The sequence below is a fragment of the Eurosta solidaginis genome, chromosome 1 (genome assembly GCF_040869045.1).
Source record: "Eurosta solidaginis isolate ZX-2024a chromosome 1, ASM4086904v1, whole genome shotgun sequence".
NCBI lineage: Eukaryota > Metazoa > Arthropoda > Insecta > Diptera > Tephritidae > Eurosta > Eurosta solidaginis.
This window is the reverse complement of record NC_090319.1, coordinates 364,718,121-364,736,873: the sequence shown is the minus strand read 5'-3', so window position 1 is coordinate 364,736,873 and position 18,753 is coordinate 364,718,121.

Genomic DNA, 18,753 nt, shown 5'->3' with positions numbered 1-18,753 from the left:
TTAGGGTGGGCCAGGGGTGACTCTAGAATGTTTGTACGATATGGGTATCAAACGAAAGGTGTTACTGAGCATTTTAAGAGGGAGTGGGCATTAGGTCTATAGGTGGACGCCTTTTCGATATATCGCCATTAGGGTGGGCCAGGGGTGACTCTAGAATGTTTGTACGATATGGGTATCAAACGAAAGGTGTTACTGAGCATTTTAAGAGGGAGTGGGCATTAGGTCTATAGGTGGACGCCTTTTCGAGATATCGCCATTAGGGTGGGCCAGGGGTGACTCTAGAATGTTTGTACGATATGGGTATCAAACGAAAGGTGTTACTGAGCATTTTAAGAGGGAGTGGGCATTAGGTCTATAGGTGGACGCCTTTTCGAGATATCGCCCTTAGGGTGGGCCAGGGGTGACTCTAGAATGTGTTTGTACGATATGTATATCAATTTAAAGGTATTAATGAGAGTTTTAAAAGCGAGTGGCCCTTAGATGTATATGTGAAGGCGTTCTCGCGATATCGACCAAAATGTGGACCAGGTGATCCAGAAAGTCATCTGTCGGGTACTGCTAATTTATTTATATATGCAATACCACTAACAGTATTCCTGCCAAGATTCCAAGGGCTGTTAATTTCGCCTTGTAGAACTTTTTCATTTTCTTCTACTTAATATGGTAGGTGTCACACCCATTTTACAAAGTTTTTTCCAAAGTTATATTTTGCGTCAATAAAACAATCCCGTTACAATGTTTCATCCCTTTTTTCGTATTTGGTATAGAATTATGGCATTTTTTTCATTTTTCGTAATTTTCGATATCGATAAAGTGGGCGTGGTTATGGTCGGATTTCTGCCATTTTTTATACCAAGATAAAGTGAGTTCAGATAAGTACGTGGGATAAATTTAGTAAAGATATATCGGTTTTTCCTCAAGTTATTGTGTTAAAACTAGGCGTGGCTTCTACCGATTTCGCCCATTTTCACAGAGAACAGTTACCGTCATAGAATCTATGCCCCTACCAAATTTGAGAAGGATTGGTAAATTTTTGTTCGACTTATGGCATTAAAAGTATTCTAGACAAACTAAATGAAAATGGGCGGAGCCACGCCCATTTTGAAAATTTCTTTTATTTTTGTGTTTTGTTGCATCATATCATTACTTGAGTTGAATTTTGACTTAATTTACTTATATACAGTAAAGATATAAAAATTTTTGTTAAAATTTGAATTTAAAAAAAATTTTTTTTAAAAAGTGGGCGTGTTCTTCTTCCAATTTTGCTACTTTTTATTTAGCATATATATAGTAATAGTAGTAACGTTCCTGCCAAATTTTATCATGATATCTTCAACGACTGCCAAATTACAGCTTGCAAAACTTTTAAATTACCTTCTTGTAAAAGTGGGCGGTGCCACGCCTATTGTCCAAAATCTTACTAATTTTCTATTCTGCGTCATAAGCTCAACCCATCTACCAAGTTTTATCGCTTTAACCGCCTTTGGCAATGAATTATCGCATTTTTTCGGTTTTTCGAAATTTTCGATATCGAAAATGGGCGTGGTTATAGTCCGATATCGTTCATTTTAAATAGCGATCTGAGATGAGTGCCCAGGAATCTTCATATCAAATTTCTGATATGAGTACCCAGGAATCTACATACCAAATTTCATCAAGATACCTCAAAATTTAATCAAGTTACCGTGTTAACGGACAGACGGACGGACGGACGGACATGGCTCAATCAAATTTTTTTTCGATACTGATGATTTTGATATATGGAAGTCTATATCTATCTCGATTCCTTTATACCTGTACAACCAACCGTTATCCAATCAAAGTTAATATACTCTGTGAGCTCTGCTTAACTGGGTATAAAAACAAATAAGAGTATTATATGTATACCCAGCTATTTATTCTCAAATTTTGATTTCAGTGAAGACAAAATTAAACTTTGTTGGGTTTATGCATTCAAACTGTTGTGTAGAGAGTCCAGGTCACGTCCATATTCAAATTTTCTAAAAATCTCGCTCAAATTACTTCAATGTCACTACAGAAGTGAAATATTTGTGTAATTTTTTAAAGTTAGACTTCTAAGTAGTCGTAGGTGTGGTCATTAAAGGATTTTGCTCACGCCTTGAAGTTTACTCCTGTCTAATTTAAACATATTATTATCAACGGCTTTTGATTTTTGCTTTCAAAATTTTAAATTTGTGTCTATAAATTCTGCGTGGTACCACGCCCATTTTCCACAAATTTTCATATTTCTATATTTAATAAAACCACTTGCTAAGTTTCACCATTTTCAAAGTATTTATTAATGAATTAACGCATATTTTTACGTTTTTCGAAATTTTCGAATTCGAATAAGGAGGCGTGGTTATCATCTGATTTTGTGCAGTTGCAATATGTTTTTTGCCACTGTATAGCATGTGGTAAAGCTGTTTCCTATATAGTCACAGCGAAAACTCTCTAGGCCGTATATAAATGTGGGCAAGACTTTTAACCAATTTCGCCTACTTTCACAGTAAACACGTATCGTTAATTTTTTCCAGTGGGCGTGGTCGTGGCCAGTGTTTATACAATAGCAAATAAAATCCCCTTTAAAATTTCAACATTACACACACAACGGCTTTTTACTTAAAACTTTTCAAACTTGAAAATTTTCTTCTTTCAAATGTTTTTTTCTTTTGGATTATAAGCTTAAAACATGCACTACTTTCAATCTCTTTTTCATTATTGGGTAATGAATAATAGGATTTTTCTTTTAATTTTCGATATCGAAAAGTGGGCGTGGTTAACACAGTTATCCATTTTTCGAAGTTTTCGATAGTAAATTTTCGAAATTTCTGATATCGAACTTTCGAAATTTTCGATATAGGAAAATTTAGCGTGTTTATCCCCAAATTATGGCAGATTTTCCAATTTTCGATATCGAACTTTCGAAATTTTCGATATGGAAAAAGTGAACGTGGTTTATGATTAAAAAAGTAGGCGTTCTTATTTTCGGAAACATCGATTTACTCCATTTTTTTTTTTTGAAATTTTCGATATCGAAAAAGTAGGACTCCGATTTTGCTCATTTATCAATATCAATAATCTATTCTGTGTGTATCGGGGAGAAAAACTAAGGGAGTGACATTGCAAAATTAAAATCTTTTCTGTTGTGATAATTTTGAATTCCTTTCTACCATTATAATCCTATTACAGTTAGAATATCACATGTAAAAGTACATATGGGTATAAAAAGTTTGTTGCGCCCATATTTTATAATCTGCTTGCCACAGGTGTTTTTGCGGAAGTCCAAAAACTTGTTTAAGAATTATTCTCAACGACACTGGCAGAAGCAACGTTTGTGTTTTGCTTTAAAGAAACGAAATACAAAATTTTAAATTAAAATGTTAGAAAAAGCATTCACTTAAGTAGATACATATACATAACTACTTTTCAATTTAATGCATTACTTATAAGTATTTATTAGAGTTTACAAAGGCACACTGCACACTGATCTCGTTCTCGGTCTGATTGTCTCCGGCTGCTCGTTACGACCTTTTGTCACGACAGACATGGCCAATGGAGGGGCTCACGTGCCGTTGCCGCTACTGATGAGGTTGTTGCCACCGTTGTTGTACTTTCTTTATCAGGGATTTTTTTTTTTGGTTTATGGTTAGCTGCAGCCGCCACTCGACGACATTCACAATCAGTGCTTTAGCCAGCCAATTTTTATGCTACAGCCACTGTCATTGCCATTTGCCTTTATTGCTTAAAGTGGCCAAAATCATGATCCAGCGCCAAGGCAAAGAACATGCACAACAATGCATTTAACACAAAAAAAAAATTTTGCTATAAAGACATGCAAGAACAAATAGAAAAATATAGTATGTAAAAATGCTTTAGTTATCCATATAAAAATGATAATAAAAACAGATGCTCACATACTTAATACCATCATTTGAGCGTAAAACATGTGGAATGGCGAAAGAATAAGAATTGAAATTTCATGCTGAACAAAAAGAATTTGAAAAAAAATCGAAAAATGCGGGAAACAAAAGCGATTTGTAGAACATGGCAGAACAACGCGTAGAAGATCCTCGCAGAATTATGTTAAGTTAGCGATCCACAGACAAAGGTCACATATATACAGTGGGGTACAAAATTATTGACATAACTTTTTTTTGTCATGTACGTTCGTATGATAGAGCCCATAATATTTTTTTATAAATTTGCTTTGGAAGTAATTCTGACCAAATTTAAGTTGTGTTGAAGGCTGAAATTTAATTCACTTCTTACAAACTTCAAACTTTTCATCAAACATTAAAAAAAAAAATATTTTTTAAAACACTTTGGCTGCTCATAGTCCTTTCTAATTTGGCTGGGTAATTTAGCAAGTAATAAAATTCTTCTTCTCTTGATGAAGCCTAACTTTTAAGCATGTGAAGCCAGAAAGCAGTGTCCAGTTAGTATGCCCATCTTGAGCCTTAAGTTCACGCTCTTCATAGATATGACTTTTTGAGTCCATTATCGTAGTATTTGTACAAGGTCTAAGAAATTTTGCAACCCCGCGCTTCTGTCCACGCCTTTCCTGTTTGATGGATCATATGCAACACCTATCCCCTTTTTTGATTTCTACCAGACCAATTGGGACGTTTACCGTCAATTCAGCGAGTGCTGCACCCTCCGTTGCCAACTCATGGGACCACAAGACGGTTGTCGATATATTCCGGAGATAGTCACTTTTCCAAGCTTGCTTAGACCTTAAAGTATGTGGCCTTTGAACGTGATAATATTAACCAAAGTCAACGTTCTGTACGAACCACTCTTTTTCAAGGAGCATATATGTATTTATTATTTTTGTTTATCGAAAAGTTACGATATATTATCAAAAAATTATCGATTTGTTAATAATAATTTATCGATAACTTATCCAAAATGTATCGATATATTACCAAAAGTTATATTCATTATCGTAAAGTTATCGATAAATAATCGAAAAACTATCGATATTTTAGAAAAAAATTTATCGGCGTGTGATCGATCTGTTGTCGAAATATTGAAAATTTCGTATCGAAAAGTTATAGATATGTTATTATAAAGTTATCGATCAGATATCGAAAAGTTTTAGATTTGTAACAAAAATGCTATCGATTTGATATCGAAAAATTTTCCATTTGTTACCTTATCAAAAAGCTATCGATACGTTATCAAAAGTGATATAAATTATCTAAAGTTAACGATTATTAATTGAAAAGTTATCGATATTATATAAAAACGTTATTGGCGTGTTATAGAGCTGTTGTTGAAATGGTAAAAACTGTTTATCGGAAAGTTAACGAGAAGTTAACTATATGTTATTTACATGTTATCGATTTGATATCGAAAAGTTATTGGTTTCTTATCGGAGTTTGTTTGTACATACCTTGGGCATCATGTAGGACAAACTTGTCTTGTATTTTATGTACTTACAAGTTAAAATTTTTCTTAATCTCCTGTTTTTGCACTAAGTATGGTCTTAAAGACCTTTTTGTGCAGCCGATTTGCTTTATGGCATATTTCCTTCCTTAATTGACACAAATCCTTGTACATATTTAATGTTGTACATATCTCGATTGCACTTCCGCAGTGCAGTGCCTAACTATCAACCTTTAGCCGATTTGAGGCTGGAGGAAACTTATCACCGCTCTTCGTAACTAATAACCGTTTAACCGCCTTGGCTAGTTTGACATCTGTATAACAAGTTACATCTGTCATCCCTGTTTCACGACAACTCGCGCCAATAAGGCGCATCGGCTCCTGAACTGTTTTGCTCCTATACATGAGAGCTGTCTCTTTAGACCACATCGTTGGCCTCATTGGTCTTCAACACTTCTCTATACTCGCCAGGATTCCTCCAAGGCAACAACATTTTCGAGTTTGGATATATCACTCACGTTCTTCGAAAAGTATACATTTCTTTGCTTTACAATTTTGACTGTTGCTCCTTTATCTCCTTGAAGGGCAGCATTTATTATACGCATTTACTAATTCCTTATTTACGATACGATTGGATTTTTCGAAATCGTCTATTCAGCTAGCAGGATTGGCCCGTCATGAATCTTCTGAAATCTGAATCTTTTGTGTCTTTGGACTTATCCACCTTGTTGATAGGAAGCTGAGTTTGATATATGCTTGATTTGAAGGTGAGCCCATTGCATGGTGTTGGTTCAACAATACCCCTATTGCTAATGCCTCACCATGACGGCAGCTCCCATCCTTCCAAACGATTTCAGGTAGCAAACGCCAAATCCGTTTAAGCTGTGTCCAGAAACTTTCCCTCAAACGAACCATCCCAGTAATAGTAGGGGTTTTTGCTCGAGTCAGTGTACTGTTTTGAAAGTTTATTTGTAGAATTCGACCCATCATAGAGCTCCCATCACCTTCGCTACATATTCGTCCTGTTCCCTGGATTTCGTTATTCTCTTGTTTTCGTTTTACTTCGTCTACTTCTAGCTTGTTAGTTATATAAGGGAGTATCTGAAATTGAGAGTGAAGCAGAGAGGGGGTAAAAGTTATGTGTGGAAAAGAATAAGAAATAAACGTTTTGTAAAATGTTTCAAAAATGCGAACCTGATTTAAATCTAGGAAAAAGGCAATGCGTAGAGGGCTTTGAGAAGAAAGGAAAAAATGTCAGCTCAAAAAAAGCGATTTTCACAAATTAATTTGCCTTGAACTAACTACGAGTGTATTTGCTCAGGGATAAACTAATTTGAATCCTTAACCAAACTTGTCTTAACTAAGAAATTATTCATGCACAAATATACAACAAAACTTATTATTATTATTTTTTTGTTTAAAAAATTACTACGTGAAAACATATCTTTATGTTTACAACTTGTTTTCGACTATGGTTATATGGTTTTGAAATATTTCAATAGTACTCTTACGCTATGTTGGACAAATTGTAGCTCTTTCCGCTAAATAGCGCAGTCAATTACTTTAGTCGTTATTCTGTTACATATACATGCATACATACATACGTACATATATACATACATACATAACCTCCCAATACAAATCAGACAATTTTATCTCGAAACAACAAAACAAAAATTCGCTATTCACAAAAATGTTCGTCTGCCTAATAGTTACTTGTCGTCGAATTTTTTATGCGTAAGCAATGAAGTGCAACAATACTGAGTTGAAAAATGTCTTGAAAAGCACACCGACATGCAAACCACAAATGAAAAGCGAATGCAACGCCGTGCAGTGAGGGGCGTCCCCAGTCTCAAATTATCAGCGCATAATCAAAATGGAAAGATTCTATAATTCTTCAGTTCAACTGTTGCCACTTCCAAAATAGAGACGTGCGTATGTATGGACGATGATGTTAAAAAGAAAGAGCTTCTTGGATTGTTGTTCTGCAATCCCGAAAGCTCGAGATTTGTTTTGGACTTATATTTAGTTGGGTTATGTTAGAGATGGGGGACAGTTTTGCCAATGTGTATGCCAAATTGTGTGTGAGGAGGGGATGAGGGGGGAACAGCACCTTCATTCAACCAAGTACTTGCTATTTCACTCCACATAAACTTAAGTGGGTTCGAATAAACCACCTTCCTCCCTTCCGCAAGACTGTCGAAAAAGTGAACCAAATAAGGACCGTGTCACGTCAAAATCATCTCTGCTCATTCGAAGCACGTTTGTTGAGTTAATAGTCTATTTCAAAATTATTTTAGAGGATAATACCTTGTAGTTCATAAGGCGCAATCCGCGTGTTTATATAAATTTTGGAACGCTTACTGATAATTTCATTTGAAAACGTTCTTTTTCTATAATATTGGTGTGCCCACATCTAGGACCTTGAGACGCCGAGCCTCGTCGGGTTGTGCATTTCACGTTTAAGGGACTCAGGCTGTCAGCATTACATTGATTTCTGAAACTGTACTTTCCTCTGATCAGCCTAGCTGTGCTCTATATGGCATATACAAGCTCTTGGAAGACAGTGAATGTTTCTGCAAACCCATAAGGCTGACTGACCCTAAGATGATTTGACTTTAGCTCTTTCTCGTTGCCGGCTTTTTCATCATTGGAGCCGTTTGCGTATATTAAAATCTCGCCACTATTGTTTAGTGCCTACTCCTATTCCTTCTTCGAAAGATACCTTATGTTCTATAGCTAAAATTTTACAGCCGACGTAATATTATCGACTTCGCACGTTTAGTTAGTTTGGATACGCTTGATAGGTCGTTTTGCTATATCTTCTGATATCTTTGCATGGCGTAGCTGGCTAACAAAAGATATGCCGAGGCACCAAGTGAAATACGACTACGTTTCCTAAGGTGCGCTGCTCTTTGCATGACAGCTTTTCCAGTTGTTCTACTTTTTCTTCTTGTGATAAAGAAATGCTCCTAAGGTCGAAGGTTTTGGGGAGTGTTGTCGATTGTACAGGTCCTTAGCCCGATATAGACGGTACGTTCCGATATCAACTACAATTAAGTTACTAGCCCGAATATTTCGGGAATGAATTAATGTGACCACGTTGAAACTTATTCGTCATCCCGTCCGCCTCCTCCTAGCCCATGAATATTTGTATGCTATAATCAGGTTTGTAACAGGACTGGCCCCAGGTAGGTGAGGTTGAAAATTATTTTGTGGAACCTTTGAAGCTGTAAGGCTTTATATTGCGCTTAAATACCATTTGAACCCCCTTTTTGGTCACTCTCAATATTAAGGTTTTTGCTTTTTACGTTTAGCTTCTTCCGCCAGACCAGAGCGCCATACCATAAAATGACTGATGGTTGCCCCACGGTTTCTCCTGAAGGCTCTTATATAGGTATAATACGCTACCAGAGATTTTCTTGATTTCTGTAGGCATTCTTTTCCAGATAACTAAGCGACGCTGGCAGTCTTTTAGCATCAATCCAAGCTATTGTTGGGATTTCGTACACTTGCCTCGCAGTTGGCCTCCGTTCGGGCGTTACTAGAACCACCGTGGTATATGTACTCCTAAACTGTTGTCCTACCTCAAATTAAAAAATATAAAATTGAGTTCGAAAACTCGGTAGTGTTAAATTCAGGAAAGTAACTTCGATTCCTCTAAATATTACAACTCAGAGATTGTCATACCTAGAATGCATATTCGCGTTTAGTTGTGTGAGCTCGCTCTTCCATTGCCATCACATCATTAGCAGTCAACGAAAATCGGCAAACAAGCCATAGAATACTTATTTGCTGCTTCCTTGCTGTTTATTTGATACCTATTAATAGATGATTGGAGACAATCTGTAGCAATTTCATATCATAAAAGCTTGTCTTATGGATATGGCGCTCTTGTGTTTGTTACTTTGATATTCAAAAATATGAAAAATAAATTTTTCAGACAAAAATTGTTAAAGTTCAAACAGTGAGTGAGACCGATTTCGACTGGTTCATAAGCTAAAACGCTTGTACTGGTCCTGGGGTTGTAATTCTTGTTCTGTGAAACGCTGGAAAGAAAAAAAATCTCATACATTTCAATAACTATTAAACCAATTCACAGAACAAGAATTTCTCCCTGGGCATGTTCAGTTTAAAAAGTGCTCCAATAACTAATATTTCGAAATATTTCATTTGCCATAACCTTGTATACTTTTTGTGGATATTACAATTTATTAAGTCCACTTTTACTCTGCAGGTAGAAATTAAGAGGCATTTTGGCTGCTAACTAAAAATTCAAATATGTTATTATACCCTTCATGAACATGAAATGGTATATTAACTTTGGTCCGATGTTTGTAACCTTGAGAAATATAGAAGATATACCGAATTGATCAGGGCGACGAACTGAGTTGATATAGCCATGTCCGTCTGTCTGTTTGAACGCAAACTAGTCCCTCAAATTTTGAGATATCTCAATGAAATTTGGTACAAGGATGTATTTTTGTATTATATTAGACATTTGTCGGATATGGTAGGATCGGACCACTATAGCATATATCTCCCATACAACCGATCGTTCAAATAAGACGACTTTGATCATTCCTGTCGCAATTTAGAAAGCACAAACGTGAAACTCGGTGATATATATTCTAATATATTATAGAAGATTTTCTGAAAAAATTACTTTGATCGGAGCTATATATAGTATATATCCCATACAACCGATCTTTCAGATAGAAAGGTTTTTGGCAATTTTTCCCTTAATTTCCAATATAACAAGTAAGGAAGGCTAAGTTCGGTTGTAACCGAACATTACATACTCAGTTGAGAGCTATGGAGACAAAATAAGGAAAATCACCATGTAGGAAAATGAACCTATGGTAACCCAGGAATGTGGTTGTATGACATGTGTATCAAATGGAAGGTATTAAAGAGTATTTTAAGAAAGAGTAGGCCATAGTTCTATGGATGGACGCTATTTAGGGATATCGCCATAAAGGTGGACCAGGGCTGACTCTAGAATTTGTTTGTACGATATGGGTATCAAATGAAAGGTGTTACTGAGCATTTTAAGAGGGAGCGGGCCTTAGGTCTATCTGTGGGCGCCTTTTCGAGATATCGCCATTAAGGTGGGCCAGGGGTGACTCTAGAATGTGTTTGTACGATATGGGTATCAAATGAAAGGTGGTAGTGAGTATTTTAAAAGGGAATGGGCTTTAGTTCTATAGGTGAACGCCTTTTCGAGAAATCGCCATAAAGGTGGACCATGGGTGACTCTAGAATATGTTTGTACGATATGGGTATCAAATGAAAGGTGCTAATGAGTATTTTCAAAGGGAGTGATCCTTAGTTCCATAGGTGGACGCCGTTTCGGGATATCGCCATAAAGGTGGACCAGGGGTGACTCCAGAATGTGTTTGTACGATATGGGAATCAAATGAAAGGTGTTACTGAGCATTTTAAGAGGGAGTGGGCATTAGGTCTATAGGTGGACGCCTTTTCGAGATGTCGCCATTAGGGTGGGCCAGGGGTAACTCTAGAATGTTTGTACGATATGGGTATCAAACGAAAGGTGTTACTTAGCATTTTAAAAGGGAGTGGGCATTAGGTCTATAGGTGGACGCCTTTTCGAAATATCGCCATTAGGGTGGGCCAGGGGTGACTATAGAATGTGTTTTTACGATATGGGTATCAAATGAAAAGTGGTAATGAGTATTTTAAAAGGGAGTAATCCTTAGTTCTATAGGTGGAAGCCTTTTCGAGATATCGCCATAAAGGTGGACCAGGGGTGACTCTAGAATGTTTGTACGATATGGGTATCAAACGAAAGGTGTTACTGAGCATTTTAAGAGGGAGTGGGCATTAGGTCTATGGGTGGACGCCTTTTCGAGATATCTCCATTAGGGTGGGCCAGGGGTGACTCTAGAATGTGTTTGTACGATATGGGTATCAAACGAAAGGTGTTACTGAGCATTTTAAGAGGGAGTGGGCATTAGGTCTATAGGTGGACGCCTTTTCGAGATATCGCCATTGGGGTGGGCCAGGGGTGACTCTAGAATGTTTGTACGATATGGGTATCAAACGAAAGGTGTTACTGAGCATTTTAAGAGGTAGTGGGCATTAGGTCTATAGGTGGACGCCTTTTCGAGATATCGCCATTAGGGTGGGCCAGGGGTGACTCTAGAATGTTTGTACGATATGGGTATCAAACGAAAGGTGTTACTGAGCATTTTAAGTGGGAGTAGGCATTAGGTCTATAGGTGGACACCTTTTCGAGATATCGCCATTAGGGTGGGCCAGGGGTGACTCTAGAATGTTTGTACGATATGGGTATCAAACGAAAGGTGTTACTGAGCATTTTAGGAGGGAGTGGGCATAAGGTCTATAGGTGGACGCCTTTTCGAGATATCGCCATTATGGTGGGCCAGGGGTGACTCTAGAATATTTGTACGATATGGGTATCAAAGGAAAGTGTTACTGAGCATTTTAAGAGGGAGTGGGCATTAGGTCTATAGGTGGACGCCTTTTTGAGATATCGCCATTAGGGTGGGCCAGGGGTGACTCTAGAATGTTTGTACGATATGGGTAAATAACGAAAGGTGTTACTGAGCATTTTAAGAGGGAGTGGGCATTAGGTCTATAGGTGGACGCCTTTTCGAGATATCGCCATTAGGGTGGGTCAGGGGTGACTCTAGAATGTGTTTGTACGATATGGATATCAAATTAAAGGTATTAATGAGGGTTTTAAAAGCGAGTGGGCCTTAGATGTATATGTGAAGGCGTTTTCGCGATATCGACCAAAATGTGGACCAGGTGATCCAGAAAATCATCTGTCGGGTACTGCTAATTTATTTATATATGCAGTACCACTAACAGTATTCCTGCCAGGATTCCAAACGCTGTTGATTTCGCCTTGTAGAACTTTTTCATTTTCTTCTACTTAATATGGTAGGTGTCACACCCATTTTACAAAGTTTTTTCCAAAGTTATATTTTGCGTTAATATGCCAATCCAATAACCATGTTTCATCCCTTTTTCGTATTTGGTATAAAATTATGGCATTTTTTTAATTTTTCTTAATTTTCGATATCGATAAAGTGGGCGTGGTTATGGTCGGATTTCGGCCATTTTTTATACCAAGATAAAGTGAGTTCAGATAAGTACGTGGACTAAGTTTAGTAAAGATATATCTGTTTTTGCTCAAGTTATTGTGTTAACGGCCGAGAGGAAGGCCAGACGGTGGACTGTGTATAAAAACTGGGCGTGGCTTCTACCGATTTCGCACAGAAAACAGTTACCGTCATAGAATCTATGCCCCTACCAAATTTAAGAAGGATTGGTAAATTTTTGTTCGACTTATGGCATTAAAAGTATTATAGACAAACTAAATGAAAATGGGCGGAGCCACTCCCATTTTGAAATTTTCTTTTATTTTTGTATTTTGTTGCACCATATCATTACTGAAGTTGAATTTTGACTTAATTTACTTATATACAGTAAAGATATTAAATTTTTTGTTAAAATTTCAATTTTAAAAATTTTTTTTTAAAAAGTGTGTGTGTTCTTCATCCAATTTTGCTAATTTTTATTTAGCCAAATTTCATCATGATATCTTCAACGACTGCCAAATTAAAGCTTGCAAAACTTTTAAATTACCTTCTTGTAAAAGTTGGCGGTGCCACGCCCATTGTCCAAAATCTTACTAATTTTCAATTCTGCGTCATAACGTCAACCCATCTACCAAGTTTCATCGCTTTATCCGCCTTTGGCAATGAATTATCGCATTTTTTCGGTTTTTCGAAATTTTCGATATCGAAAAAATGGGCGTGGTTATAGTCCGATATCGTTCATTTTAAATAGCGATCTGAGATGAGTGCCCAGGAATCTACATACCAAATTTCACCAAGATACCTCAAAATTTACTGAAGTTATCCTGTTAACGGACAGACAGACGGACGGACGGACGGACATGGCTCAATCAAATTTTTTTTCGATACTGATGATTTTGATATATGGAAGTCTATATCTATCTCGATTCCTTTATACCTGTACAACCAACCGGTATCCAATCAAAGTTAATATATTCTGTGAGCTCTGCTCAACTGAGTATAAAAACGTTAAACTTGGTGATATTTATTCTATTATATCATAGAAGATTTCATGAAAAAATTATTTCGATCGGATCCCATACAACCGATCGTTCAGATAGGAAGATTTTTGGCCATTTCTCCCTTAATTTAGAAAGTATAAACGTGAAACTCGGTGATATATATTTTAATATATCATAAGTGGTTTTTTTTGCAAGCGAGTTTGAAAAAAACGCCTCAACTAGCTAAACAGTTTCATTATGGGAAAACCATAACAGGCGGTGGAAGTTTATCAGCTAATTGCTATTTTATTTTAGCTGCTATGACATTTCTACTTCTAGCGCAGTATGTTTTTGACACTCAACCAGAGAATTACAAAAACAAAATACATGAAATGCGTGTGTTTGTTTGTATGTATATCACCCTGCCGCCACGCTGTTATTTTTGTTTATCTGCACATTCGTATGTTCATTTCATTCGCTCGTTCACAATAGTGCCCTATTTTTGAATAAGCAACACTATACAACACTATCAATCAGGTCGACAATTACCTAAGCGGTTTCAACTGAAACCGCTTAGCCAGCTCAACTCGATTACTTTTTATTGTTGCTTTCCATGCAATTCGGTAAGCTAGCTAGTGTTTTAATTGTAATAGTTAGCAACGAAATACAGCTATAAGATTTTCTGAAAAAATAACTTTGATCGGAGCTATATATAGTATATATCCCTTACAAACCGATCGTTCAGATAGAAAGGTTTTAGGCAATTTCTCCCTTAATTTCCAATATAAAAACGTTAAACTTGGTGATATTTATTCTAATATATCACAGAAGATTTCATGAAAAAATCATTTCGTTCGGAGCTATATATAATATACATCCCATACAACCGATCGTTCAGATAGAAAGGTTTTTGGCAATTTCTCCCTTAATTTCCAATATAACAAGTAAGGAAGGTTAAGTTCGGGTGTAACCGAACATTACATACTCAATTGAGAGCTATGGTGACAACATAAGGGAAAATAACCATGTAGGAAAATGAACCGAGGGAAACCCTGGAATGTGTTTGTATGACATGTGTATCAAATGAAAGGCATTAAAGAGTATTTTATGAGGGAGTGGGCCATAGTTCTATAGGTGGTCGCCATTTAGGGATATAGCCATAAGGTGGATCAGGGTTGACTCTAAAATGCGTTTGTACGATGCGGATATCAAATGAAAGGTGTTAATGAGTATTTTAAAAGGGAGTAATCCTTAGTTCCATAGGTGGACGCCGTTTCGAGATGTCGCCACAAAGGTGGAACAGGGGTGACCCTAGAATTTGTTTGTACAATATGGGCATCAAACGAATGGTGTTAATGAGTATTTTAAAAGGGAGTGGGCCTTAGTTCTATAGGTGGATGCCGTTTCGAAATATCGCCATAAAGGTGGACCAGGGTTGACTCTAGAATGTGTTTGTACGATATGGATATCAAATGAAAGGTATTAATGAGTATTTTAAAAGGGAGTAATCCTTAGTTCCATAGGGGGACGCCGTTTCGAGATATCGCCATAAAGGTGGACCAGGGTGACACTAGAATTTGTTTGTTCAATGTGGGTATCAAAAGAAAGGTGTTAATAAGTATTTTAAAAGAGAGTAATCCTTAGTCTCATAGGTGGACGCCGTTTCGAGCTATCGCCATAAAGGTGGACCAGGGGTGACCCTAGAATTTGTTTGTAAATATGGGCATCAAACGAAAGGTGTTAATGAGTATTTTAAAAGGGAGTGGGTCTTAGTTCTATAGGTGGACGCCGTTTCGAAATATCGCCAAAAAGGTGGACCAGGGGTGACTCTAGAATGTGTTTGTACGATATGGTTATCAAATTAAAGGTATTAATGAGGGTTTTAAAAGGGAGTGGTGGTTGTTGTATAGGTGGTCGCATTTTCGAAATATCGCCATAAAGGTGGACCAGGGGTGACTCTAGAATTTTTTTGTACAATATGGGTATCAAAAGAAAGGTGTTAATGAGTATTTTAAAAGGGAGTAATCCTTAGTTCCATAAGTGGACGCCGTTTCGAGATATCGTCATTGTGGAGATTGAAACCACGTTTTAAACTTTATACTATATTTTATTAATTCGCCTAAAAGTATGCGTCTATTTTATTTTTTTTATTTTTCACAATAATGAAAATTTTTGAAAATTGAAAATCAATTTTGAAACTTAAAATATTGATAATACATTTAAAAATTAAAAAGTTCAAAGTAACTAAAATACAAAGTAAAATAAAAATAATAAGAACCCTACATTACTCCCCCTTCAAGAAAATTTATCATTAAACAAATTGAATGTAACTCTCTTTTTATGTAAATTCTTGGTGTTGTTTGTGTCTGTTGTCTCAATTATTGCAGGCTTTAATCTATCAATAGGAATAGTTTTAATATTATTATCTATTTCAAGTTTAAAACATTTTTGGTCTTTTTCCACAATTTTGTAAGGTCCTTCATATGGTTGTTGTAATGAATGTTTATTAATGACTCGAACGAATGCAAATTTACAAGTTTGAAGATCTTTTGGAACATAAATTCCAGTATCAGCATCTTTATGATGACTTAAATTTGATCTAACATTTCTAAAATGTTCACGTAAATTACTTAAAACTTCAGTTGATGAGAAATTTTTAGCTGATGGCAAAACAAGTTCCCCTGGCAAACGTAAATTCTGACCGAAAACCATTTCCGCTGGTGTAGCCGAAATATCTTCTTTGTAAATAGATCGCAAACCAAGTAATATGACAGGTAACTCGTCATACCAATTATTTGTGTCCTCTCTAGCTATTATACTAGTCTTTAATTGTCTATGAAATCTTTCAACCATACCATTTCCTTGAGGGTGATATGCGGATGTTGTAATTTGGTGACTACCAAGTAATTTAGTTAACTCTGAAAACAATTTCGATGTAAATTGGCTACCTTGATCAGTTGTTATCTTTAACGGAACTCCAAACCGAGAAATATATTCTCTAAAAAACTTATTTGCAATTGTAGTTGCTGAAATATCTTTTAATGCATATGCCTCAGGCCAACGGGTAAATCTTTCAATAATCGTTAAAATATAGCGATGTCCTTTTGAAATAGGTAATGGTCCAACTATATCTAAATGGATGTGTTCAAATCTATTCTTGGGAATTTGAATTTTGACAACAGGGGATTTTGTATGACGATAAACTTTAGACTTTTGACAATTAAGACACTCTTTTGACCAAATATTAATATCCTTATTCATATTAGGCCAATAATATTTTTTAACTATGAGCCGTCGTGTAGCTCTTGTACCCGGATGTGCTATTCCATGTAAAATATCAAATACTGTCTTTCGCAAATTATTCGGTACAAATGGCCTAGGAGTTTCTCCTGAAATTTCACACCAAATATCAAAATTTAAAATGGGAATATTAATTAACTTTAAATTTAGATATTGAGAATCAGATAAAAATTGATTTAAGTCATCATCTTTTTGTTGTTCAGTTTGTAAAATTTTAAAATTCAGTTCTGTTTTTGAATTTAAAGCAGTAGTCAAAGGTTTATGGTCCGTATAAACTGTAAATTGTCGTCCTTCCAAAAGATATCTAAAATGTTTTATATTTAAATAAATCGCCAATAATTCGCTATCAAAAGCACTATACTTAATTTCAGTTGGAGAAAGTTTTTTAGAAAAGAATGCAATGGGCTCAATTTTATTATTGTAATTTTGTTGTATAACGCCCCCAATCGCTGTGTTAGATGCATCTACTGTTAAAGATAATTTAGCATCTTTGTTAAAATGATTTAACAATATCGTAGATGCAAATTTATCTTTAATGCATTCAAAAGCTTCATTCGAATTCTCATCCCATACCAAAGTTTTGTCCCGTTTCTTATTTACTTTGTTAATTAGATCATAAATTTTGTTTGTAAATTCTGCTAGCTTTGGAATGTATCTATGATAATAATTTACCATACCAATAAATTTCTGTGCCTGCTTAACTGATTTTGGACGTTCGAAATTGCGAATAGCTGATACCTTTTCATCGGAAGGTCGAATACGTGTTCCAGAAATGTTATGTCCTAAAAAATCTATATTCGTTACACCAAAAGTACATTTACTTGGTTTAATGTTTAAACCGTACTCTGTAAGGCGTTGAAAAAGGATACGTAAATCTTTTAAATGTTGTTCTTCGTCTGTACTTGCAATAAGTAAGTCGTCGATGTAAGCATATACAAAATCTAAGTCACCTACTACCTCATTTATGAATCGTTGAAAGGTTTGTGCAGAATTTCTAAGTCCGAAAGGCATTCTCATGAATTCAAACATACCGAAAGGAGTTGTAATAGCAGTTTTATAAATATCTTCTTCAGCCATAGGAATTTGGTGATATGCCCTAACTAAATCTAATTTTGAAAATATATTTTTATTATGAAGGTTCATATTAAAATCTTGAATGTGAGGTAAGGGATAACGATCGGGAACAGTTACAACATTCAATCTTCTAAAATCACCACATGGACGCCAATCATTCAACTCTTTTTTAGGTACAAGGTGAAGTGGTGATGCTACTGAAGAATTTGAAGGCCGACAAATGCCTGTTTTAACTAAGAAATCAAACTCCGTTTTCGCGACTTTGTATTTAACCGGATCTAAGCGCCTGGGCTTAGAAAATGGATGACTACCTTCTGTTACAAGTCGATGTAATGTTGTATGTTTAACAGGTTTAGTATAATCTGGCTCTGAAATAAGTGACGGAAACTCTTTTAATAATTTTGTAAATTTATTGTCAACCACAAATAATTTAGGTAATGGAATATCACAAAAGTAGGATACTGTATTAACTGAGAGATTGGTTAATGGATCTACTAAACGTTTATGTTTAATATCTATAAGAAGACCGTATTTACAAAGAAAATCAGCGCCAATTATTGGCTTGGCTATATCCGCAATCAAAAATGTAAAGGGAAATTCACGTCTTAAACCCAAATTCACGTTTAAAAGCCTTTTCCCGTAAGTGGCAATTGTTGAGCCATTAGCTGCAGTGAGAATTATGTCGGAACGTTTCGTATGAGGAAATTTAGATGCGGGTAATACCGAAATTTCTGCTCCACTATCAATTAAAAAATTTTGTTTGTTTTCTCTATCAAAAATAAATAAGCGACGCGTCGAAAATTCTAAATTTCCGCTGTTCGTCGCTGCAAGAACGGAAGAATTTAGTTTGTTGAATCTTTGTTTTTTGTTATAAGAACAAGGTTGTTCACAACTTCTAGCATTATTTCCAAATTTGT